The sequence below is a fragment of the Balaenoptera borealis genome (genome assembly GCF_965194805.1).
Source record: "Balaenoptera borealis genome assembly, chromosome: 2".
NCBI classification, from domain to species: Eukaryota; Metazoa; Chordata; class Mammalia; order Artiodactyla; family Balaenopteridae; genus Balaenoptera; species Balaenoptera borealis.
The window spans coordinates 51415888-51441210 of NC_138867.1; positions in this window are offsets into that span (position 1 = coordinate 51415888).

Consider the following 25323-nt stretch of genomic DNA (forward strand, 5'->3'; position numbering starts at 1 on the left):
AAAAGATGTTACATGTCACGTACAGATTTAATTATATACTAGCTCACCAGATTAACAAAGTTCATTTATCTGATATGAAAACATAAGTTACATTTCAAATCTTGAAAGGTCTCATAATTTAGTGGTACTTTTTGATATAAAATTTCTCTTTCTCTCTCTTTCCCTCTCCTTTTCCCTCTCCCTCTCCCGTGGTGGAAATAATTGTGACCTCCATAGGATGTAAAATAACTCAGAAGCTAATACTGTATCTGTGAAAGGTATCATCTTATAAAATGAATTTTCATTAACCATTTGATCTTTTTCCTTCCCTGGAATAACCCCCTTTTACAGTTGTTCTTGTGTTTCACATATTATAATATTAGAAAAGTGACAGCTACTGGGCTATCTTTTTTTGAACTGTGTAGACAGACAAAAAAAAAGCCACCTGTCTCTTCAGCACCAGATAACTAGGTAAGGTATTTATCTATCTCTGATAGTACAAAGAAGGCAGAGAGAATTTTAATACTTTTTTTTTGAAACACTAATTTTCTAGACACGCTCTTGTGTATTTGCTGTTAAGCAATCTCACCCCTACTGTAAATATAAAATCAGAATATCTAATAAACAACATCAAGTTACATACTTATTAAGCTTATGCTGTACCCTATCATCTCCATGTTATTATTCTTGAAGGGCACTGAAATTTAAGAGACTTGAACATTTGATGTAAGCTTTTATCATGAGTACTACAATTTAGGAAAGCAAAAAGAAAAGATGGTATCTATAAATTTTCTGCAAGCTACCTATTCTGAGAGCATCGTCTCCGCTCTAGTTTTATTGACATATAATTGAGGTATAATATTGTATAAGTTTAAGATGTACATGTTGATTTCATACATTTGTATATTGCAAAATGACTGCTACCATAGTGTTAGCTAACACCTCTAACACATCACATAATTACCATTTCTTTTGTGTGGTAAGAACATTTAAGATCTACTCTCTTAGCAACTTTCAAGTATATAACACAGTATTAACTACAATCACCATGCTCTACATTAGGTCTCCACAGCTTATTTGTTTTATAACTGGAAGTTTGTACCCTTTGACCAACATCTCCCCATTTCTCCTACCCCCACCCCAGCCCCTGGTAACCGTTTTTGTACCCTGTTTTTGTGAATTCAGCTTTTTTAGATTCTACACGTAAATGATAACATACAGTGTTGTTTTTGTCTGACTTATTTCACTTAGCATAGTGCCCTCAGGTCCATCCATGTTGTTGCAAATGGCAGAATTTCCTTCTTTCTTATGGCTGAATAGTATTCCATTGTACATATATACCACATCCTCTTTATCCATTCATTCATTGACAGACGCTTAGGTTGTTTCCATGTTTTGGCTATTGTGAATAACGCTGCAGTGAACATTGGAGTGCAGATATCTTTTCAAGATCCTGTTTTCACTTCCTTTGGATGTGTACTCAGAAGTGGAATTGCTGGATCATATGATAGCTCTATTTTTTACTTTTTCAGGAACCTGCATACTGTTTTCCATAGTGGCTGTACCAATTTATATTCCCAAAAAGAATGGACGGGGATTCTTTTTCTCCACATCCTCACCAACACTTGTTATCTCCTGTCTTTTTGTTAATAGCCATTCTAATAGGTGTGAGGTGATGTCACACTGTGGTTTTAATTTGCATTTTTCTTATGATTAATGACGTTGAACACCTTTTCATATGCCTGTTGGCCTCTGTATGTCTTCTTTGAAAAATGTCTATTCAGACACTCTGCCCATTTATTAATTAGATTGATTGTTTGTTTTTGCTATTGAGTTGTATGAGTTTTTTATCCAGGCATATCTTGGAGATATTGTGAGTTTGGTTCCAGACCACCACGATAAATCAAATATCACAATAAAGTGAGTCACATGAATTTTTTTGTTTCTCAGTGCATATGAAAGTTATGTTTACACTATACTATAGTCTGTTAAGTGTGCAGTAGCATTATATCTGAAAAAGTACATATTTTAATTAAAAATACTTTCTTGCTGAAAATGCGAACCATTATCTGAGCCTTTAGTGAGTCATAATCTATTTTGCAATATAACATCAAAGATCACTAATCACAGATCACCATAACAAATATAATAATAATGAAAAAGTTTGAAATGTTGCAAGAATTACTGAAATGTGACATAGAGACATGAAGTGAGCAAATACTGTTGGAAAAATGGCAATGATAATCTTGCTCAGTGCAGTGTTGTCAGAAACCTTTAATTTGTAAAAAAAAAAAAAAAAGAAAGAAAAGAAAAGCAATACCTGCAAAACACAATAAAGAGAAGCACTATAAACAAGGTATGCTTGAATATGTAGGGTATTAGATCCTGCATGCCACAACTAAGACCTGAGGTAGCCAAAATAAATACTAAATAAATAAGTAAATAAATATTTTAAAAATTGCAAATATTATAGGCAACCTCCCATTCAGTAGGTTGCCTTTTCATTTTGTTGATGGTTTCCTTTGCTGTGCAGAGACATTTTTGTTTTATGTAGTCCTACTTGTTTACTTTTGCTTTTTTGCCTTTGCTTTTGGTGTCAGATCCGCAAAAAATCGTCAAGACTGATGTCAAGGAGTTTACCGCCTATGTTTTCTTTTAGGAGTTTTATGGTTTCAGGTCTTATGTTCAAGTCTTTAGTTCACTTTGAGTTGATTTTTGTGTGTAGTGTAAGATAGTCTTTGAGATGCATTCATTTGCATGTGGCTGTTCAGTTTTCCCAACACCATTTGTTGAAGAGGCTGTCTTTTCCCCACTGTATATTCTTGGATCCTTTAACATAAATTAATTGATCATATATGCACGGGTTTATTTCTTGGCTCTCTGTTCCATTGATCTGTGTGTCTGTTTTTATGCCAATTCCATACTGTTTTGATTGCTATAGCTTTGTAATATAGTTTGAAATCAGGAAACATGATGCCTTCAGCACTGTTATACTTTCTCAAGATTCCTTTAGCTATTCTGGGTCTTTTGTGATTCCATTCAAATTTTAGGATTGTTCAATTTCTGTTGAAAATTCTATTGGAATTTTGATAGGGTTTGCATTGAATCAATAGATGACTTTAGGTAGTATGGATATTTTAACAATATTAATTCTTCCACTTCATGAGCATGGAATATATTTTCATTTATCAGTGTCTTCTTCAATTTTGTTTATCATTTTCCTAGAGTTTTAAGTGTACAAGTCTTTCACCTCCTTGGTTAAATTTATTCATAGGTATTTTATCCTTCTTGATGCAATTGTCAATAGGATTGCTTTCTTAATTTCTCTTCCTGATAGTTTATTTTTAGTGTATAGAAACGCAAGTGATTTTTGTATATTGATTTTGTATCCTGAAATTTTATTGAATTCATTGATTAGTTCTAAGAGTTTTTTGGTGGAGTCTTCAGTTTTCTCTATACAGTAGCAAGTCATGTGCAAATAGTGAAGTTTTACCTTTTCTTTTCTGATTTGAATGTCCTTTTTTTCCCTTTGCCTAATTGCTCTGGCTAGGACTTCTAATACTATGGTGAATAAAAATACTGTGGTGAATAAAAGTGTCAAGAGTGGACATCCTTGTCTTATTCCTGATCTTAGAGAAAAAACTTTTGGCTTTTCACCACTGAGTAGATGTTAGCTGTGCATTTGTCACATATGGGCTTTATTATGTTGAAGGTTGACCTACTCCTTTTTTTATTATTTTTGTATACCACTCTTTTTCTACATTTTGTGGTTTGAAATGAGCTTTTTATATAATTTTATTTGTCTCCTTTCTTAGCATACTTCTTTTGATGGTATTTCCTCCCATTAAGTAGGTTGTCTTTTAGTTTTGCCAATGGTTTCCTTTGCTGTGCAAAAACTTTTAAGTTTAGTTAAACCCCATTTATTTATTTTTGCTTTTGTTTCCTTTTCCTGAGGAGACAGATTCAAAAAATATTTCCACAACTTATGTCAGAGTGTTCTGCCTATGTTTTCTCCTAGGAGTTTTATGGTTTCCACTCTTATCTCTAGGTCTTTAATCATTTCAATTTTATTTCTGTATATGGTGTGAGGAAATGTTCTAATCTCATCCTTTTACATGTATTTGTCCAGTGTTTCCAGCACCATTTATTAAAGAGACTGTCTTTTTTCCATTGTATATGCTTGCCTCATTTGTCATAATTTAATTGACCATAAGTGTGTGGGTTTTTTCCTGGGCTCCCTATTCTGTTCCATTGACCTATGTGTCTGGTTTTGTGCCAGTGCCATGCTATTCTGATTACTGTAGCTTTGTAGTATAGTCTGAAGCCAGAGAGTGTGATATCTCCAGCTTTGTTCTTTTTTCTCAAGATTGCCTTGACAACTTGGGGTCTTTTGTGGTTTGATGTGAATTTTAGGATTATTTGTTCTAGTTCTGTGAAAAGTGTCATGGGTATTTTGATAGAGATTGCATTAAATCTGTAGATTACTTTGGATAGTATGGACATCCTAACAATTTTCTCCCAGTCCATGAGCACAGAATATCTTTCCATTTATCTCTATCATCTTCATTTTCCTTCATCAGTGTTTTATAGTTTTCAGAGTATAGTTCTTTCACCTCCTTGGTTAGGTTTATTCTAGGTATTTTATTCTTTTTGATGCAGTTTTAAACAGGATCATTTTCTTGCTTTCTCTTTCTGATAGTTTATTAGTGCATAGAAAACAACAGATTTCTGTTTCTTAATCTTGTATCCTGCTACTGTATTGAATTACTTTATCGGTTCTAATAGGTGGGTTTTTTTTTTTTTTTTGCGGAGTCCTTAGGGTTTTCTATATATAGTGTTATGTCATCAGCAAATAGTGACAGTTTTACTTCTTTCCTTCCAATTTGGATGTCTTTTATTTCTTGTCTGATTGCTGTAGCTACGACTTCCAATACTATGTTAAATAGAAATTATGAGAGTCGGCATCCTTGTCTTGTTCCTGATTTTAGAGGGAAAACTTACAGCTTTTCACCATTGTGTATGATGTTTGCTGTGGGTTTGTAATAAATGACTTTTATTATATTGAGATATCTTCCCTCTATACCAACTTTCTTGAGAGGTTTTTATCATAAGTAGATGTTGAATTTTGTCAAGTGATTTTTCTGCATCTATTGAGATGATCATGTGATTTTTATTCTCCATTTTGTTAATGTGGTGTATCACTTGATTGATTTGCAGATACTGAACCATCCTTGGGTCCCTGGAATAAATTCCACTTGATCATGGTGCATAATCCATTTTATATATTGTTGAATTTGGTTCACTGATATTTTGTTGAGGATTTTTGCATCCTATCTGTCTTCCTTCTCTATCTGGTATTCCCATTACATCTATATTATATTTCTTGTAGTTGTCACACAGTTCTTGAATATTCTCTGCTGTTTTTTCCATCTTTTTCCTCTTTGCTTTTCAGTTTTGCAACTTTCTGTTGACATATTCTCAATGTCAGAGATATTTTTCCTCTGCCATGTCTCATCTGCTAATATGCCCCTCAGAAGTATACCTCATTTCTATTACAGTTTTTTTTATCTCTAGCATTTCTATTTGATTCTTTCTTAGAATTTCCATCTCTCTTGCTACATTACCCATCTGTTCTTCTATATTGTCTATGCTTTTCATTAGGTCCCTTAGCATATTAATCATAGTTGTTTTGAATTCTGAATCTGATAATTACAACATTCATGCCATACCTTAGTCTATGCTTTCTCGGTGTTTTCAAACTGTGTTTTTTATCCTTTAGTTTGCCTTGTAATTTTTTGTTGAAAGTCAGAAATAATTTACTGGGTAAAAGGAATTGCTTTAAATATGCCCTTAGTGGTGTGGTGGTAAGGTGTGGGGGGTGGGGAAGCATTCTATAGTCTTATGATTAGGTCTCAGTCTTTTAGTGAACTTGTGTCCCTGGACTGTGAACTTTACTGGTGCTTCTCAGATTGATTCCTCTCCCCTCCTTCCCCTCCACCTTAGGTGAACAGGATGGCTAGAATAGGCTAGAGCTGGGTATTTCTATTCTCCCAGATCAGTTAGGCTTTCATAAAACTAGTAAAAAAGTTTCTCTTGAAGCCAGATTTTTCTATGAAGAACAGAATGCTTTGGTATATTTCAAAACGATTACTTTCCCCCTCCCCTGGCTGGAAGTTCTGAGGGCATATTTTCTCTGATTTTCACTGTGAGAACCTGTTAAGGCTTTTGGAGGTAAAACCCACAACAGTATGAGGTCTCCCAAATGACTGGGTCCCCTCAAGTTTTTAACTCTCAGACTTTTTCCACACTGAGCCTCCAGCAATTTTGCAGTTATAGTTTAGGTTTTCCTATGCTGGTGCTGTTTCCTAGGGAGGTTTCTGCTCTGGTAAGTTGTGATTCTCTGTAAGCTCCTGTTTGTCTCTCCAATCTTTGGAAGAATGGTTTGCTCTGTGATGTCACTTCTATGACAGATCTGAGAAGACTTGTTAATTTTTTAGTTTGTTCACTTTTTATTTGTTACGGCGGAGTGACAACTTCCAAGCTCCTTACATGCTGGAATGGAAACCAGAAGTCTCATATTGCCCTTTTAATACTGGGTTTATTCTTAGGTATTTAATATTTTTAAATTGCTATTGTAAATTGGGTCTTTCCTAGTATTACGTATCCTAACTAATATCGTTTTATACATGAAAGCTTTTGCTTTCTATATGTTATTTTTTCCCAATCACCTTAGTAAACTCTCTTATTGTTTATAATAATTTTTCAGTAAAATCTATTGGTTTTACAGGTGTACAATCATGCCAGTTCACCACCCAGCACAACTAGAATACAATGGGAAGGGTGGTCCCTGGGGTTGTGAAACATGGTGACCCTGCTAATTCATGTCACCTGAAGGAGAGATAATTTTACCTCCTCCTTTACAATTTTTATACTTGTCATTTCTTCATCTTGCCTAATTGTATTGGCTAGGTCCTCCAGAACAATGTAAACATAACTGTAGAATTATTTACTGTCTTTACCTTATTTTTGACTTTAATGGGGAAACACCACTGTTGTTTCCTATTAAGTGTGATGCTAGTATCATGCTAAAGATATCTTGAGTAATTTCTATTTATTTAAAGTTTTTAAAAAATCAGATGTAGGAGAGAATTTTGAGTACAATTGATATTTGAGGCAATGGATGTCATCATGGTTACAAGAAAAGCATTTGTGTACATACAAAAAGGAAGGGATCATGGATTAGACCTGAGGAAACGTCTGTATTTAGAAGGTGGAAGGAGAAAGAAAATATAGAAACAGTCCGAGGAGAGTCCAGGTCAACATAAAACTGGCTGATAGTGTTTTGAAAACTTCCCAGTATTGTTTATAGAAATGTAAGCTATTTATGCTTGGACAGAAGTCCCAGCAACCAGTAGAATAACAAAATTAGGATATTGCTTATTTGGTTTGGAAGAATAATATATATTAGTTTTGTAGAATTTCTGTAGAAGTTATAAATGATGTATGAAATAAAAAAGTATCTCTATGTGCTGCAACATTGCATTCAGAGGCAATCAGACAGGTCTATTGAGCTCAAAGCCCAAGATGAAGTACAATGAACCCCTTCGCTTCATATTCTGAAACATAGAACTATTTCTTGCTTTCCTAATGTTTCACAGAATTGAATCTCTTGCTCTGGAGACACCTCATATCAGTTCTGTTAACAACAACAAAAAAAGTGATTCTCAGTTGTGCAAACTTTCCCTAGAAATGTTTCTGCATGAGGCATATTTCAGTGATGTTCTTTGAAGAAATGGTCAGTTCACTAAGTTGGAAAGTGGAGATGGAAGTACCAGAATAATTGCATCACAAGCAAGATCTTGCATATACTGGATATACATAAACATGTAAAATATAATATTAAGGAAAGAATCCAGAGATTAGCTTAGTTTACCTTGAGAATATTCCTATTGTCTTCCATTTTCCTTTTTTAGCTGATATTTATCTATCTAGGGGGTTTATTGATTATCTTAGAGATATTTTTTGACAGATAATGTAAAGTTAGGGCGCTATTATTTGAACTCATTCTTCTAATTGTGGAACTGTTGCTGGGCCCACTAGATGTTGATTTACAAGTCTGTTTTCATGAGGATTTTCTTTTGGTGGAAGGAGGGAAGACAGAAGCAGAAGGGCACAGAGGTAGTGGAAGAGAAGAAGCATGGAGAGTATTGAAGGGGTTTGTCCCTATCTATCAACCCAGCCCCCAGAATTTCTACCAGAACTATATAAAGAAAAGGGCCGCCAGAATAGGCTATTTTTATGAAACATTCTTTAAGATTCTGGGACACGGACATCGCGGACATGGTGCCCAGAAGGTATGTTGGCAGAGTGCCTTAGCCTAGTAGCTAAGAAAGAGTCCTGGAGACATTTCCTTGACTTTAAACCCTTGCTCTCCAAATGTCTAGCTTCGTAACCTTAGACAAATTACTTCCCTAAGCCTCAGTTTCCCATCTCTATTAGTTTTCTTTAGCTGCCATGGTGAATTACCACAAACTCAGTAAGCAACAGAAATTTATTATCTCAGTTCTAGAGGCCAGAATTCCGAAATCAAGATGTCAGTAGGGTCATGCTCCCTTTAGGAGGCTCTGGGGGAGAATTTGTCCTTTGCCTGTTTTAGATTCTGGTGGTTGGCATTTTTCAGAGTTCCTTGGCTCATGGCTGCATCATTCCAAGCTCTGCCTCTTTTTACATCCCTTTCTCTCCCCACCCCCTCCCAACCCCTTCTCTTTCTCTCTCTGGTGTATGAAATCTCCCTCTACCTCCCACTTATAAAAGACACTTATGATTGGATTTAGGACCCACCTAGAAAATCTAGGATAATCTCCCCACAGCAAGATCCTTGACTTAATCACATCTGCAAAGTCTGTTTTCCTTTATCAAATAACAATTACAGGTTCCAGGAATTAGGACCTGAAAATTTGGGTAGCCATTATTCAGCCTACTGCAATATCCTACAAAATCGTGATAATAAAAATGCCTACCTCCTAGTTGTGTGATAATAAAAGAGAAAACACAAATAAAATATTTAACGTAGTTCCTGTCACACTATAAACATCAATAAGTGTTAGAGATTCTTCTCACTAAACTGTAAGCTCTTTGTAAAGTTACCATGTCCATTTTTGCACACCATCATAGCCCTAGTGACCAGCACAGTGCTACCACAATAAATATTTGTCAAAAGAAGTATATTAAAAGGAATATTTTTCTCACATTTGTTACCTCAAAATGTATCTTGGGCACATTGAGGAATCTGGAGGGTACAGCAACACTGTGGGGAGTTGGTGTTTGCAGCCTTATTGGGAGGTAGTGCTTTTGTGAGGCACATGAATGTTGTCAAGTGGGTACCACATGGCTGATAGTGGCAGAGAAGCTATCTCCAAGTAGCCCAGAGCAGGCTTTTGTCCTGGAGCAGATCAAGGCAAATAGGACTGATTGTGAGCTCTCATGAGACACCATGTGGGATTCCCCAAAATACCTGCGTGAGTGATATTTTGCTGGGATCTGGGAGTCATGTGTTAATAGAAAAGAACGAGATTTAAGGCTAACAGATTTAGGACTAACAGATAAAATAAGCATATTTGAGGCTTGTTAAAGTCATATCTGGCTTATAACTGGCTTCCTAGTTCTCTTGTTTCTTTTTCATTTACTCATTTTTTCCTAGTAATTCTTTGTTCTGACTGCAGTAATTTCTATTGCTTTTGTCCTCTTTCAGTGCCCTATATCTTCTTATATAATTTTTAAACTAGAGCAATAAATCCTTAGTCTGTAGTCACACTACACATCTGGATTGATTAACCTGCTATTCAAACACAGTTGAAAGTTGATATCCCACTTTTAACTATAGCTATAAAAATGAAATATGGATTTAGAAGTCCTTCTTGGCAAAAACCTAAGGATGACCATATAATTTATTATCCAAATCAGGACACTTCCAAGAGTGAAAGGGAGCACTATTAATTATTACCCTGGCACAGTCTCAGACAAATCAGGATGAATGGCCACCCTATGTAAATGTCCCAAGTTGCTGCTTTATGAAGGTCTGGGTGTGTTCGCCTTTACCTTAGGATGCATTCCTAAGGTAAAAGGGAACAGATAGATACTCACAAGAATAAAATATAAAATAAGATTAAACTAAATAAAAAATGGACGGGATTCCTGGAGGAAGGCAAAATAAAAGATGTACAATATTAATGGATTGGAAAAGTCAATATAGGGAAGGAGCTCATGCTTCCCAAATTAATCTATGTATTGAATTCAATAATTCAATAATACCAGCTGGATTAATTCGAATTTGAGGGAATTCTGTAGTTTATATGGAAGAGTAATCAATTTCAGGTAGACTAGCAAAAAGACAGGAACAAATTACTATAGTTTCATGCAATTTCATAAATTGGAATATTTTATGATGAACAAGCAGAAACAATTCATTTTTAAATGACTAGGTTTATCTGCAAATTGGAAGGCAAGATATGACCAACTGGAAAAAATCTTTTAGAAGTTAAAAATACTGGATTATCATTTCATATGATATTGCTTATATATGGAATCTAAAAAACATGATACAAATGGAGTTATTTACAAAACAGAAATAAACCCACAGACATAGAAAACTTATGGTTACTAAAGGGGAAAGGGGGGGAAAGGATAAATTAGGAGTTTGGGATTAACATATACACACTACTATATATAAAATAGATAAATAATGAGGACCTACTGTACAGCACAGAGAAATACTCAATATTTTGAATAACCTATAAGGGAAAAGAATCTGAAAAAGAATATATATATATATATACACATATATTCACATTGCTGTATACCTGAAACTAACACAGCATTGTGAATCAACTATACTTTAATTAAAAAATACTGAATTAAGTTAGAAATAAACAAAATTGTGTTGAATATTCTGTTCAGAATCAAATAACTGAACTATATAATCAAGAGCTCATGTTTAACACCACTTCTGTCAAATTCCCATGGATCCTGATTCCTCCAGCTCCGTTTTTCTTTCTCAAGATTGCTTTGGCTATTCGGGGTCTTTTGTGTTTCCATAAAAATTGTGAAATTTTTTGTAGCACATATATATGGAATCTAAAAAAAAAAAAAAGGTCATGAAGAACCTAGGGGCAAGACGGGAATAAAGATGCAGACCTACTAGAGCATGGACTTGAGGACACGGGAAGGGGGAAGGGTAAGCTGGGACAAAGTGAGAGAGTGGCATGGACATATATACACTACCAAATGTAAAATAGATAGCTAGTTGAAAGCAGCCGCATAACACAGGGAGATCAGCTCCGTGCTTTGTGACCACCTAGAGGGGTGGGATAGGGAGGGTGGGAGGGAGATGCAAGAGGGAAGAGATATGGAGATATATGTATATGTATAACTGATTCACTTTGTTATAAAGCAGAAACTAACACACCACTGTAAAACAATTATACTCCAATAAAGATGTTAAAAAAAAATATTCCCATGGAAATGATCAAACATAAAAAAAAAACGGGAAAAATTTTTATCAACATGGAAAATTAGTTATGTGGGGGCTTATGCTCATACCATAAATTTGAAAAACATTGCAAAAGAGGAGTAATAAAGAGATACTTATCAGATATTAATATATTGTAAAGCAATACCTCCTAAAATATTGGGTATATTCCCTGTGCTGTATATTACATCTTTGTATCTTAGTTATTTTATGCCTAGTAGTTTGTATCTCTTAATTCCCCTTCTTGCCCCTCCCCACCCTTCTCACTGGTAACAACTAGTTTGTTCTCCATCTCTGTGAGTCTGTTTCTGTTTTATTATATTTGTTCAATAAAACAAATTTTATTTTAGATTCCACATGCAAGTGAAAACATATGGTATTTGTCTTTCTCTGACTTATTTCGTTAAGCATAATACCCTCCAGGTCCATCCATGTTATTGTTAATGGCAAAATTTCATTCTTTTTATGGTTGAGTAATATTCCATATATATATATCTCACATCTTCTTTATCCATTCATCTATTGATGCGCACTTAGGTTACTTCCATGGCTTGGCCTTGTAAATAATGCTGCTATGAATGTTGGGGTTCATATAGCTTTCAAATTAGTGTTTTTATTTTCTTTGCATATATACCCAGGTGGAATTGCTGGATCATATGGTAGTTCTATTTTTAATTTTTTGAGGAACCTCCATACTGTTTTCCACAGTGGCTGTACCAATTTACATTCCCACCAACAGTGTACGAGGGTTCCCTTTTCTCCACATCCTTGCCAACACTTGCTATTTGTGGTCTTTTTATCGATAGCCATTTTGACAGGTATGAGGTGATTCTCATCATGGTTTTGATTTGCATTTCCTTGATGATTAGTAATGCTGAGCATCTTTTCATGTGCCTGTTATCCATCTTTATGTCTTCTTTGGCAAAATGCCTATTCAGGTTCTCTGCCCATTTTTAAGTCAAGTTTTTTTTTTTTTTTTGATGTTGTGTTTATGAGTTCTTTATATATTTTGAATATTAACCCCTTACCAGGCATATCATTTGCAAATATCTTTTCCCATTCAGTAGTTTATCTTTTTTTGTTGTTGATGGTTTCCTTCATTTTGCAAAAACTTTTAAGTTGGATTAGGTCTCATTTGTTTATTTTGGCTTTTGTTTCCCTTACCTGAGGAAACAGATCAAAAAAAGGTATTGCTAAGACCTGTGTCAAAGAGTGTACTGCCTATATTTTCTTCTAGGAATTTTATGTTTTCAGGTCTTACATTTTGGCCTTTAATCCATTTTGAGTTTATTTTTGTATATGGTATAAGAAAATGTTCTAATCTCATTCTTTTACATGTAGCTGTCCAGTATTCCCAGCACCATTTATTGAAGAGACTGTCTTTTCCTCATTGTATATTCTTGCCTCCTTTGTTGTAGATTGACCATATGTGTGTGAGTTTATTTCTGGGCTCTCCATTCTGTTCCATTGATCTGTGTGTCTGTTTTTGTGCCAGTACTATTGTGATTTGATTACTGTAGCTTTATAGTATAGTCTGAAGTCAGAAAGCTGATACCTCCAGCTTTGTTCTTCTTTCTCAAGATTGCTTTGGCTATTTGGAGTATTTTGTGGTTCCATATAAATTTTAGGATTATTTGTTCTAGTTCTGTGAAAAATGTCATGATATTTTGATAGGATTTGCATTAAATCTGTAGATTACTTTGGATAGTATGGAAATTCTAACAATTTTCTTCCAATCCATGAACACAGAGTATCTTTCCATTTATCTCTATCATCTTCATTTTCCTTCATCGTGTTTTATAATTTTTAGAGTATACGTCTTTCACCTGCTTGGTTAAATTTATTCCCAGGTATTTTATTTTATTTTATTTTTTGATGTGATTGTAAATGAGATTGTTTTCTTATTTTCTCTTTTTTATACTCTGTTATTAGTATATGGAAAAGCAAAGGATTTCTTTATATTAATCTTGTATCCTGCTATTTTATTGAATTCATTTATTAGTTCTAATAGTTTTTTGGTGGATTCTTTAGTGTTTTCTATATATACTGTCATGTCATCTGCAGATAGTGACAATTTTATTTCTTCCCTTCCAATTTGGATGCCTTTTATTTCTTTTCTTGTGTGATTGCTGTGGCAAGGACTTCCAATAATATGTTAAATAGAAATGATAAGAGTGGGTATCCTTGTCTTGTTCCTGATTTTAGAGGAAAATTTTTCTGTTTTGTTACTGCTGGATATGATGTAAGCCATGAACTTTTCATATATGGCCTTTATTATATTGAGATATCTTTCCCCTATACCAACTTTGATGAGAGTTTTTATGATAAATGGATGTTGAATTTTGTCAAATGCTTTTTTGCATCTATTGAGATGATCATGTGATACTTATCCTGTGTTTTGTTAATGTGGTGTATCACATTGATTGATTTGTTCATTTTGAACTGTCCTTGCAACCCTGGAATAAGTCCCACATGATCATGGTGTATGATCCTTTTTATTGTTGAATTCAATTTGCTAATATTTTGTTGAGAATTTTTGCATCTATGTTTATTAAAGATGTTGGCCTGTAAGTTTGGGGATTTTTGGTAGTGTCTTTCTCTGATTTTGTTATCAGGATATTGCTGACCTGGTAGAATGAGTTTGGGATTGTTCCCTCCTCTTAAATTTTTTGGGATAGTTTGAGTAGGATAGGTATTAAGTCTTCTTTAAATGTTTGCTAGGATTCCCCTGTGAAGTTGTCTGGTCCTGGACTTTTGTTTGTTGGGAGTTTTTTGATTATTGATTCAATTTCTGTATTAGTAATTGATCTGTTCAGATGATCTGTTTCTTCCTGATTCAGTCTTGGAATATTGTATGTGTCTATGAATTTATCCATTTCTTCTAGATTGTCCTAATTGTTGGCATATAACTGTTTGTAATATTCTTTTATGATCTTTTGTATTTCTTTGCTATCAATTGAACTTTTCCTCTTTCATTTCAAATTTTGTTTATTTGGGTGCTCTCTCATTTTTTTTCTTACTGAACCTGGCTAAAGATTTATCAATTTTGTTTATCTTTTCAAAAAACTGGCTCTTGGTTTCATTGATCTTTTCTTCTTTGGTGTTTATTTTATTTATTTCCACTTTAATCTTTGTTATCTCCTTCCTTCTTTTGACTTCAGGCTTTGTTTGTTCTTTTTCTAAGTCCTTTAAATGGTAAGTTAGGTTGTTTGTTTGAGATTTTTCTTGTTTCTTGATGTAGGCCTGGATCTCTATAAACTTTCCTCTTAGAACTGCTTTTGCTGTGTCCCATAGATTTTAGAAAGTTGTGTGTTTCTGATTTTCTTTTTGATTTCATCATTGATCCATTTGTATTTTAGTAGCATGTTGTTTAGTCTCATATGTTTGTGTTTTTTCCATTTTTCTTCCTGTAATTGATTTATAGTTTCATAGTGTTATGGTTGCAAAAGATGCTTGTAATAGTTTCAGTCTTCTAAAATTTATTGAGACTTGTTTTGTGGCCTACCATGTGATCTGTCCTGGAGAATATTTCATGTGTACTTGAAGAGAATGTATATTCTGCTGTTTTGGGATGGAATGTTGTGTAGATATCTATTAAGTCCATCTGCTCTAATGTGTCATTTAAGGGCACTGTTTCCTTATTGATTTTCTCTCTGGATGATCTCTCTGTTCATATAGGGGGGTGTTAAAATTTCCTACTGTTATTGTATTACCGTCAGTTTCTCCATTTATGCCTGTTAATATTTGTTTTTGATATTTAGGTGTTCCTATGTTGGGTACATATAAGTTTATGAATGTTATATCCTTTTCTTGGGTTGACCCATTTATCATTATGCAATGCCTTTTGTTTTTTTATTATAGACTTTGTTTTAAAGTCTACTTTGTCTGATATGAGTATTGCTTTCTTTTTGTTTCCATTTGCATGGAATATCTTTTTCCATACCTTCACTTTCAGTCTCTGTGTGTCTCTAGATCTGAAGTAGTCTCTTGTAGTCAGTATACATATGGGTTTTTTTTTTTTTCTTTATCCAGACACCCTATGCCTTTTGATTGGATTGATTACTCCATTTACATTTAAAGAGATTATTTATAGTTATGTACTTATTACCATTTTGTTACTTGTTTTCTGATTGTTTTTGTAGTTTTCTCTGTTCTTTTATTCTTTTATTCTCTTCCCTTGTGATTTGATGGTTTTCTTTAGTGTTATGTTTGAGTTCCTTTCTCTCTTCTTTTTGTGTGTCCATTGTAGGTTTTTGATTTGTGGTTACCATGGAGTTCATGTATGTTGACCTATAACTATAGGTACTTATTTTAAACTTAGAGTCATTTAAGTTCAATAGATCTACATCTTTTACTTTTACTCCCCCCACCACATTTTATGTTTCTGATGTCATATTTTATATCTTCATGACTGTTGCTTAACTATTTATTGTAGTTAGAGTTGACTTTATAATTTTTGTATTTTAATCTTTGTACTAGCTTTTAAAATTTGTTGATCTACATGTTTTTTACCAGTGGGATTTTCTCCTTCCTCTATATTCTTATTTCTTGTTATAGCTTTTTTTAATCTTTCATTTAAAGAAGACCCTTTAACATTTCTTGTAAGGACAGTTTAGTAGTGATGAACTCTTTTGCTTTTTTCTTTTCTGAGAAACTCTTTATCTCTTCTTTAATTCTGAATGATAACCTTGCTGGGGAGAGTATCAGATTCTGCTGAAAAATCAGCTGATAGCCTTATGGGTGTTCCCTTGTATGTAGCTCTTTGTTTTTCTCTTGCTGCCTCTAAAATTCTCTCTTTAACTTTTGCCATTTTAATTATGATATGTCTTGGTATGGGTCTCTGGGTTCATCTTGTTTGGGACTCTCTGTGCTTCCTGTATCTGGACATCTGTTTTCTTCTTCAGGTTAGGGAAGTTTTCAGCCGTAATTTCATCAAATACATTTTTTACTCCTTTCTCTCTCTCTTCTCCTTCTGGAACTCTTATAATACAGTAGTTAGTATGCTTGATGTTGTCCTAGGGATCCCTCAAACTATCCTCATTAAAAATAATTCTTTTTTCTTTTTGCTGTTCTGATTGGGTGATTTCCGCTATTTTGTCTTCCACGTCACTTATGTACTCTTCTATTTCACTTAATCTGCTTTTAATTCCTTCTGGTGTTTTTTCATTTCAGTTATTGTATTCTTCAGCTATAACTGGTTCATTTTTATATTTTCTAGTTCTTTGTTGAAGTTTTCACTGTGTTAGTCTATTCTTTTTTCAAGTTCAGTTAGTATTCTTATTACTATTGCTTTGAGCTTTTTATCAAGTAGATTATTTACCTCTGTTTCTTTAGGGTTTTCTTTTTTTCCCTTGGTGCTTTATCCTGTTCTTTTATTTGAAGTATAGTCTTCTTTTTTCTCATTTTGTTAACTTTCTCTGTTTGTCTCTATGAAATTAGGTGAAACAGTTATCTATCCCAGTCTTGAAGGTGTTTCCTTGTGTGGGAGTATCCCTGTGCAGTCTGCATGTGCCCAGTGGCTTTGATGGAAGAGTTTGATCTGAACTGAGCACATTCTGTGTCTTCCTCTAGGTGCACTTACAGTCTCTGCCTTTGTGGGAGGTAAGGCTGGAGTCATAGGGGCTAGAGCCAGAGCCAGGTATGAGCTGGGTCTTCTTCTAGGCTCAATGGCAATTGCTGCCCAACTGGAGGCAAGTCTTTGGCCCAAAGGGCTGAAGCAGGATCCTTGAGGGCTTTGGGCTTCTATCCAGTGTGATGGTTGTCTCCACCTTGATTGGGGGCATGGCCAGGGCCTGAGGGCTTGGAGCTAAACTTCTCAGCTCACTCTGTTCCTTTCCTGGTTCATGAGTGTGCTCACTGGCAATGGTGAAGTCATGCTGGGGTGGTCCTGGCAGGCTGGCCACAGCACCAGGCAGTTTTCATTCTGCTGCCTGTGTGCTGGGACTGGCAGCAAGGTAGTCTGTGTGTGCACTATTCAAGGGTGGAGTCTCGGTTTCTTACAGCCCTCTGCCAAGTCCCACTGGTTTTAAAACCTGCTAAGGTTGCTCATCTTCCTGGTGTCAGACCCCAAGCCTGGGCTGCCAAAAATGTGGCTTGAATCCCTCACTCCCCAGGAAGGATATCCCCCTACTCTTCTGGGTCACCTGCTAGTATGTGGGTCCCAACTAAATCACTTCTTCTTCCCTCGTACCAGACTCTGTGCGGTTCTTTCTTTACAGCCTTGTTGTAAAAAAGCTGTTCTGCTAGTCTTCAGGTTGTTCTCAGTAAGAGTTGCTGTATATATAGTTGCAGTTTTGGTGTGTGGGTGGAGGTGAGCTCAAGGTCTTCCTACTCTGCCATCTTTATCCTGCCTCCTCTTATTTTTCTGTTGTTGACAGATGTATGGGTTATTTCCAGTTTTTAACTAGTACAAATAAAGCTGCTATAATGGAACTGGAACATTTGGATAGCCAAAAGTTAAACCTTTTTTTCCTCTGTCTCTCTGGCTCCATCAGCCCTTTTGATACATATTTTAGTTTTTACATTCCTAAGAGAAACACTACAGTTCCAAAGATGTGGTGTGTTCATTGTTGTGTTTTCTAAGACTTGTTTACAAAATAGTTTTTTTTCTGTTCAATTGTTTGCTTCCCTTCCTTTTTCCAACTTTTTAATTCTTGCTCTCTTTTGTAGTATTTTCAACAGGAGTAGAACACCAATGTAAAAAAAAAATCCTATAGATTAAAAAATACTATTGGTCAAGGTATGACTCTGGAATTGCAATTAAATATAAAAGAAAAACTCTCTTACATTGTGGATTGACTCTGCCTGTCCCTCATATCAGTGTTATAATGGGGTTCTTTGTATTTTCCCAGAAATGGGACTGAATTAAATTCTGCTAAATCTGTTTTATATGATATTGTTGCTTAATGACACCTATTTCTAATACTTGGCCTTTGTTCACTTTTATCTTAGGAATTTCCCTTTCTTACAGATGAGACAAGAAATTTTGTTAAAATATTCATGTCTTTTTTTTCTCATTTCTGTAGTAAATTTAAAGCAAAGGGAATTATTTTTTTTAACCCCTTTCAAGAAGAACAATAACCTTCAGTGGGTCTGAGTTTATGCCCCTTGTCTTAGGGATTTATTAAAAACTTCTCTGTTTTGCTGTCAAAATCAGAGGTTGTCAAGCACCTGAGGACAATCCCACACCCACGATTGTGGGGGATGTGAAGAACCTTTGAGAAGGAAGATGATGGGTGTTGTGGAGAAGGAGGACAACTCTGCACAACAGAGAGGCAGTTAGCTTTACTGAGACTGAGGTTTGGGGGATTACCATGAATGGTAGAGATCTACATCCTGTGTGATACAGGGCTTCACTGGGTCTGTGGCTGGAGGATGGCTCTAGACACCAAGGTGGGCCACTGAAGACAGTGACAGGATCTGTGGCTGAGACTGTTTTCAGTAGAGAGAACCATGGTGAAGGGCTTCTTTGGGCACCCAGGACAGCAGTTTCTGGTAGGCAGGAGACGTAAGTGTTGACAGTGGCATCATAATAGAGGTGAGAATGGTGGCTTTCATCGGCAGAAAAATAATTTCTCAAAGATGCCTACATCCCAGTTCCAGAAATCTGTGACTGTTACCTTATATAGCAAAAGGGACTTCACAGATGTGATTGGTTAAGGATCTTGAGATGGGAAGATTGTTCTGGATTTACGTGGGTGGGCCCAATGTGATCGCGAGAGTCCTAACGGGAAAAAGGAAGGGAGAAAAGGCAGAGGAGGAGATGTGAGGACAGAAGCAAAAGTCCAAGTGATGTAATTGCTGACTTTGAAGGTAGAAGCAGGCCATGAGCCAAGGAATGTGGGCAGCCTCTAGGAGTTGCAAAAGGCAAGGAAATAGGTACTTTGCTAGAGCCTCCTAAAGCTATGCAGCCCTGACAACACCTTGATTTTGTCCCTGTGAGACCCATTCCGGACTTCTGATCTCTAGAACTGTAACATAATAAGTTTGTGTTAAGCCACTACGTTTTTGGTACTTTGTTATAATGGCAGTAGGAAATTAGTATAGTGGCCACAATGGCCTATAAGAGTCAGACTCTTTCCTCATTTTTTAGGTTTCCCACAGGTTCTTCTAAGTTTGTGTTTGTGTGGGGAAAGACCACACCCACCCACCCCAAAAAAACCCCCAAAAAACAGTAACAACTGATCTCAAGGATCTTATCATTCTAATGACTGGAGCTTAGAGTCAGATGTAATTTTATTAAAGAAAGAAAAGTGATGTTTTGTGCAACAGGGTTGTGACTTATATGTACATCTCAGTGTGCATGATTACTCTGATTCATTGTGACTCAAACCAAGTATCACATGAAGGTCCCAAAGGTTGAATCCTTATTTCCTTAAAATTTGTCCATATTACATGTTTAACTTGTATGTATTGGTAAGAAGTATTTGACTCTACAACGTCAAGGTCTCTAACAAGTGTAACTATAGCCTTAGGAGTAGACAATTCTCTTGGTTTGCTGTACAATTACTGTAAGGTATTTGAAAGAGGAAACAGAAAGGGTGATTTAGAGCACTGGTTTGAATTTCTGCAAAGGGAGGGGGAGTCTTTTCGAAGACACAAATGGAAGCCAATGAGGAAACACATGGATTTCACACTAAAAGAATAAATATAGCTCTTCCTTCTACCAGGGAGAAAAAGTTATTTTCCTCTTCCAGGAGTAATCAGTCATGGATTGTGCAGAGTGGAAAGTTATAGAGGCAGGAGAAGGCAGAAAAAAAAGACACAAGGGCCCTCCAAAAAGAGTGGCAACAGCACGTTTTGCAATTTTTGAGCCCTTTGAATTCAATAACTTTGGTTCAGAGGACACCTAAGCCATGAAACAAGTGTGTAGCAAAGGTGCACACCGTGTCTGAAGAAAATGGCCAAGAGAGAAAGTTTTAGAAGACAGTGAGTCAGGAAAAATTAAGATCATGCATAGGAAGACAAAGAAATGACAGTAAGACCTGGCATAATATACGTCCCCATTGATAGTGACTAAGTGGAAAAGCAGATCTGTAGGGCGAAATCCTAAAAATTGTAATTCAGTAAGAAGATTTTGTTAAGCTTTGCAATTATGGATGACTCTTTTTTTCTCTTTGTCAAATGTTTTGAGTGGTCATATCATTTTTAAAATTAAAAAGTTGATAAGGAAGATTATCTTTCAGAAGACACTCTGCCATTCTTCTGTTCCTCTGCCTCCTCCTTTCCTCCATCAATGATGTCTTTACAGCCAATTATCAATCTCCTTTGCTGAATCTCCTTTTTCCTTATTATCATTTGGAATCTTTTATAGAGAGAGGCTTGTTTCAGCAGACTCAGATTGCACAGCACCAGACCCACAGAATCCTCTCTGCAGACATTACCAGATGCATATTGGAGTGCTTTGCCAAATCTGCCAACGCATTTGCAAATATCCAAGCTGTTCTTCCTGCTTTAAAATGTTTGGTGAAGAAACTAACAAAACAATGTAAAGCAATTATACTCCAATAAAGATGTTAAAAAAAAGTTTGGTGAAGAAACTAACAAAACAATGTAAAGCAATTATACTCCAATAAAGATGTTAAAAAAAATATTTGGTGAAATGATGAGATGTAGGGGAGAGATGTAGAAGTTGGATGGCAATAAATACAAATCTCTGTGGGTTGTTGTTACCTCCTAGGATGCAGAGCAAGAGCCGTTGGGAAATGTTAATTCACTTAAAATCTGGAGTCCCTTAGAGGAAAACATAGGCAGAACACTCTATGACATATATCACAGCAAGATCCTTTTTGACCCACCTCCTAGAGAAATAGAAATAAAAGCAAAAATAAACAAATGGGACCTTATGAAGCTTTTGCACAGCAAAGGAAAACATAAACGAGACGAAAAGACAACCCTCAGAATGGAAGAAAATATTTGCCAATGAAGCAACTGACAAAGGATTAATCTCCAAAATTTATAAGCAGCTCATGTAGCTCAATATCAAAAAAACAAACAACCCAATCCAAAAATGGGCAGAATACCTAAATAGACGTTTCTCCAAAGAAGACATACAGATTACCAGCAAGCACATGAAAGGATGCTCACCATCACTAATCATTAGAGAAATGCAAATCAAAACTACAATGATTTATTACCTCATACCAGTCAGAATGGCCATCATCAAAAAATCTACAAACAATAAATGCTGGAGAGGGTGTGGAGAAAAGGGAACCCTCTTGCACTGTTGGTGGGAATGTAAATTGATACAGCTCCTCTGGAGAACAGTATGGAGGTTCCCTAAAAAAACTGAAAATAGAACTACCATACGACCCAGTAATCCCACTACTGGGCATATACCCTGAGAAAACCATAATTCAAAAAGAGTCATGAACCACAATGTTCATTGCAGCTGTATTTACAATAGCCAGGACATGGAAACAACCTAAGTGTCCATTGACAGATGAATGGATAAAGAAGATGTGGCACATATATACATTGGGATATTATTCAGCCATAAAAGAAACAAAACTGAGTTATTTGTAGTGAGGTGTATGGATCTAGAGTCTGTCATACAGAGTGAAGTAAGTCAGAAAGAGAAAAACAAATACCATATGCTAACACATATATATGGAATCTAAAAAAGAAAAAAAATGGTTCTGAAGAACCTAGGGGCAGGACAGGAATAAAGATGCAGACGTAGAGAATGGACTTGAGGACACGGGGAGGGGGAAGGGTAAACTGGGATGAAGTGAGAGAGTGGCATGGACATATATACACTACCAAATGTAAAATAGATAGCTAGTGGGAAGCAGCTGCATAGCACAGGGAGATCAGCTCAGTGCTTTGTGACCACCTAGAGGGGTGGGTTAGGGAGGGCGGGAGGGAAATGCAAGAAGGAAGAGATATGGGGATATATGTTTATGTATAGCTGATTCACTTTGTTATAAAGCAGAAACTAACACACCATTGTAAAGCAATTATACTCCAATAAAGATGTTTAAAAAAAAAAAAAAGCTGGAATACTTCCCAAATGGATGGTGTTGGTTCACAGCTGACCTTAAGAGGGGATGGTGTAGCAGGTAAGGTAAATTCAAGCGATTATGAACAGAGGAAGCTCCTGATGACTTTATGTCCCTTTCCTTCCTGAACTCTTACCTACTGGCTTATACTCCATAACTTCTGGAGTGGAGAGAACACAATGCCTTAAAGACTTTATATAGATACTCTTAGGCTTCCAGTTTCCAGAATCTTAGACCTTCCAAGTGAGTAAATAAGTAAGACTCGGCAGTGTCTTTACATCTGTGACTTTAACTTTTATTTGGATTCCATGTCCAAATAAAATGTCACTTAGGATTTTGTCTCTATGGATCTGGCTTGTTGGTTGGCCTGAGACATCTCTTGCTTTAAGGAGCATTGTGCTGTATCCAAGTATAACACAAAATTTGGTATCCAGTCCAGAGGTGATGAGTATGCTGTGGGATAACAAGGGTCTTTGTTCCTTTTACCCCACCTGACCCTTCACATCCTTACCCATGAAGGCGGAGGGTGACCCTTCAGTGCAAGGCAATCTGTATGAAGTAGGAGAGAAGTTTGTATTTTCTGGAAATGCCATTTCAAAAAATCCAAGGGTAGATCCAAGGGTAGAGCCAGGAGTGATCTTCTTGACCTTATTACAGAGATAGTGTCAGGACAAAGCCCCTGGGACCAACCACTTGATGAGAGGGATTTCAGGCTGGCTTGATGTTGGTTTTGTATGAACTAAGGGGCAAGTTGATGGGAAAAGTAGAGATGTGTTTTTAATCTTTATCTTATTACTTGCATCTTGGATCTGCTCAGCTGCTAGCAAGATTCTAACCTTTTTGGTGTGGGGCTGAACCTGGGTCCCCTCCTGGATGGATGTTTGGTGCTCTGGTTAAAATGCTGCAATGCTGAGAAGGAGCAGAGCCCTGCATGTGGACCCCGAAGACAGAATTATAGGAGGGTGCTGGAAATACTTCCTGAAGCTCTGTCGAAGAGCCCGTGAAGTGAGCTCACAAGCCCCTGCCCAATTTTGTCACCTTTCCCAAGGCAGTCCTTAGAGTGGCCATAGGGGACTGGACTGAGGATGTTATAGAAACAGAACGTATGAGAATGACAGTGGCAGTTTGCTCAATTCCTGAGGTGTCCGGGAGAAACTTACACTCATTTCTCTTGTTCTTGTTGTTGTCATTGTCTCAGAGAGTGAGCATTCAGCTTTGATTAAAATATGCCCCTTTCCAGCCACCAGTTTATTTGTGCTTCAGTCAAACAGATGAATCCCTTAGAAGATATTATCAGGCTGGTGCATTGAGAACTATTATGAATCTGTGACAGTTTCAAGACAGAGAGGTCTGAAGTAGCTGGCATGTTGTTGTTCATAATTCAGGAGCATTGGCAGAAGTCTTGGAAAATGAATGGATTTTCTTAACCTTATTACTTGCATCAGCATTAATAAGCCCTCTTTTTTAAGAAGGAACATTCATTTCCACATTGATATGCAAAATATTTTCCCAGGGCTCTTACTATAACTTTTATAGTCACTTATGTGATAAACTTAAGATATTTCTGAGCATAGATTTTACTCACAAACTAACCAGTTCCAGTTTGCCTGCTATTGGAAGCCTGAATAGGAGGAACAAAGGACTCGAAAGAAATGACCAGACTCCATGCCCTTAGTCTCCAGGTATGGGTTCCTCCTCAAGTTGCTCACAATGACCTGTGCATTCTGCTATTTCAGTTATCCATATTTGTAAATAGGGCAAGTAACCAGCTCATGGGCTGGTTACTGACAGAGTGAGATAAAAATGAGAAGGTTTGTTGAAAGCAAGGCATCTAGTAACTGTTTTTCATAGACAAGGCAGCAAAACCAACTCATTGGATTCCCAAGGTTCAGCAAGACCATCCTTGAAAGATCAGAGACTGGAGTTCTAGAATCTTCGCTTGAATAGGCAGTGTTCAAAATCACTGATAAACATACACTTTTCAGTGCAGTAGTTAGGGGTCAATCCACAGTTTTTACTGAACTACAATTAAAAAGGGCTGACTTTGACTTTCAGTTATAGGATGGACTAATTATCTGGAGAATATATCCTATCAGAGAATACAAAAAATGCTTATTAAAATGTATTTTAAATTGACAAAGCCAGCAAGAAAGTAAGGGAAATTATAGTAGGTTAGAAACAATGCGAAAGTGTGAATCTAGACAGATAAAAGAATTCTGGAACTGGCCTTTACCTGGGGGCATTTGTATAGTGGGTCACACTTATGCATGGGCAGATAAAGGCTGAGTCTGAGGAGGGTAGAGGTCAGATCAGAGGCTCTTGAATAAGGCTGGTTCTCCTTTAAGAGTACTAAAAAAAAAGCCCACTGCACAGAGGCAGCTGGAGAGATACTGTCTGCGTTTGCCTTAGCTGTGGGTGGAGTGAGGAAACACATTTGTCCAGAAAATTCCTAATTTCAACTCCACAGTCACATGAGTTTGGAGACAGAAATCATACCCTCTGTGGTATCCATAGAAAGTTTAATGTAAAGTGCCACTGGATTGGTTGTACCTCCAGGTACCTGGCATAAAGAAACAAATCTCTAGAGGAAAACATTTTAAACCAAGACTTCAAAGAATTCCTACAGGTAAATTTTTGAAAAACATGATTGCAAAATTAAAAAAAAAATCACAAAACAAATGAAAAATAAGCCACCATAAAGAAGAGCCAGCTGAAAGAACAAATAACAGAATCAAACTTCTGAGAATAGAGATGTTGGAATATTCAGATACCAAATTTAAAATTATCATGTTATAATATTGTCCAAGGAAGTAAAAG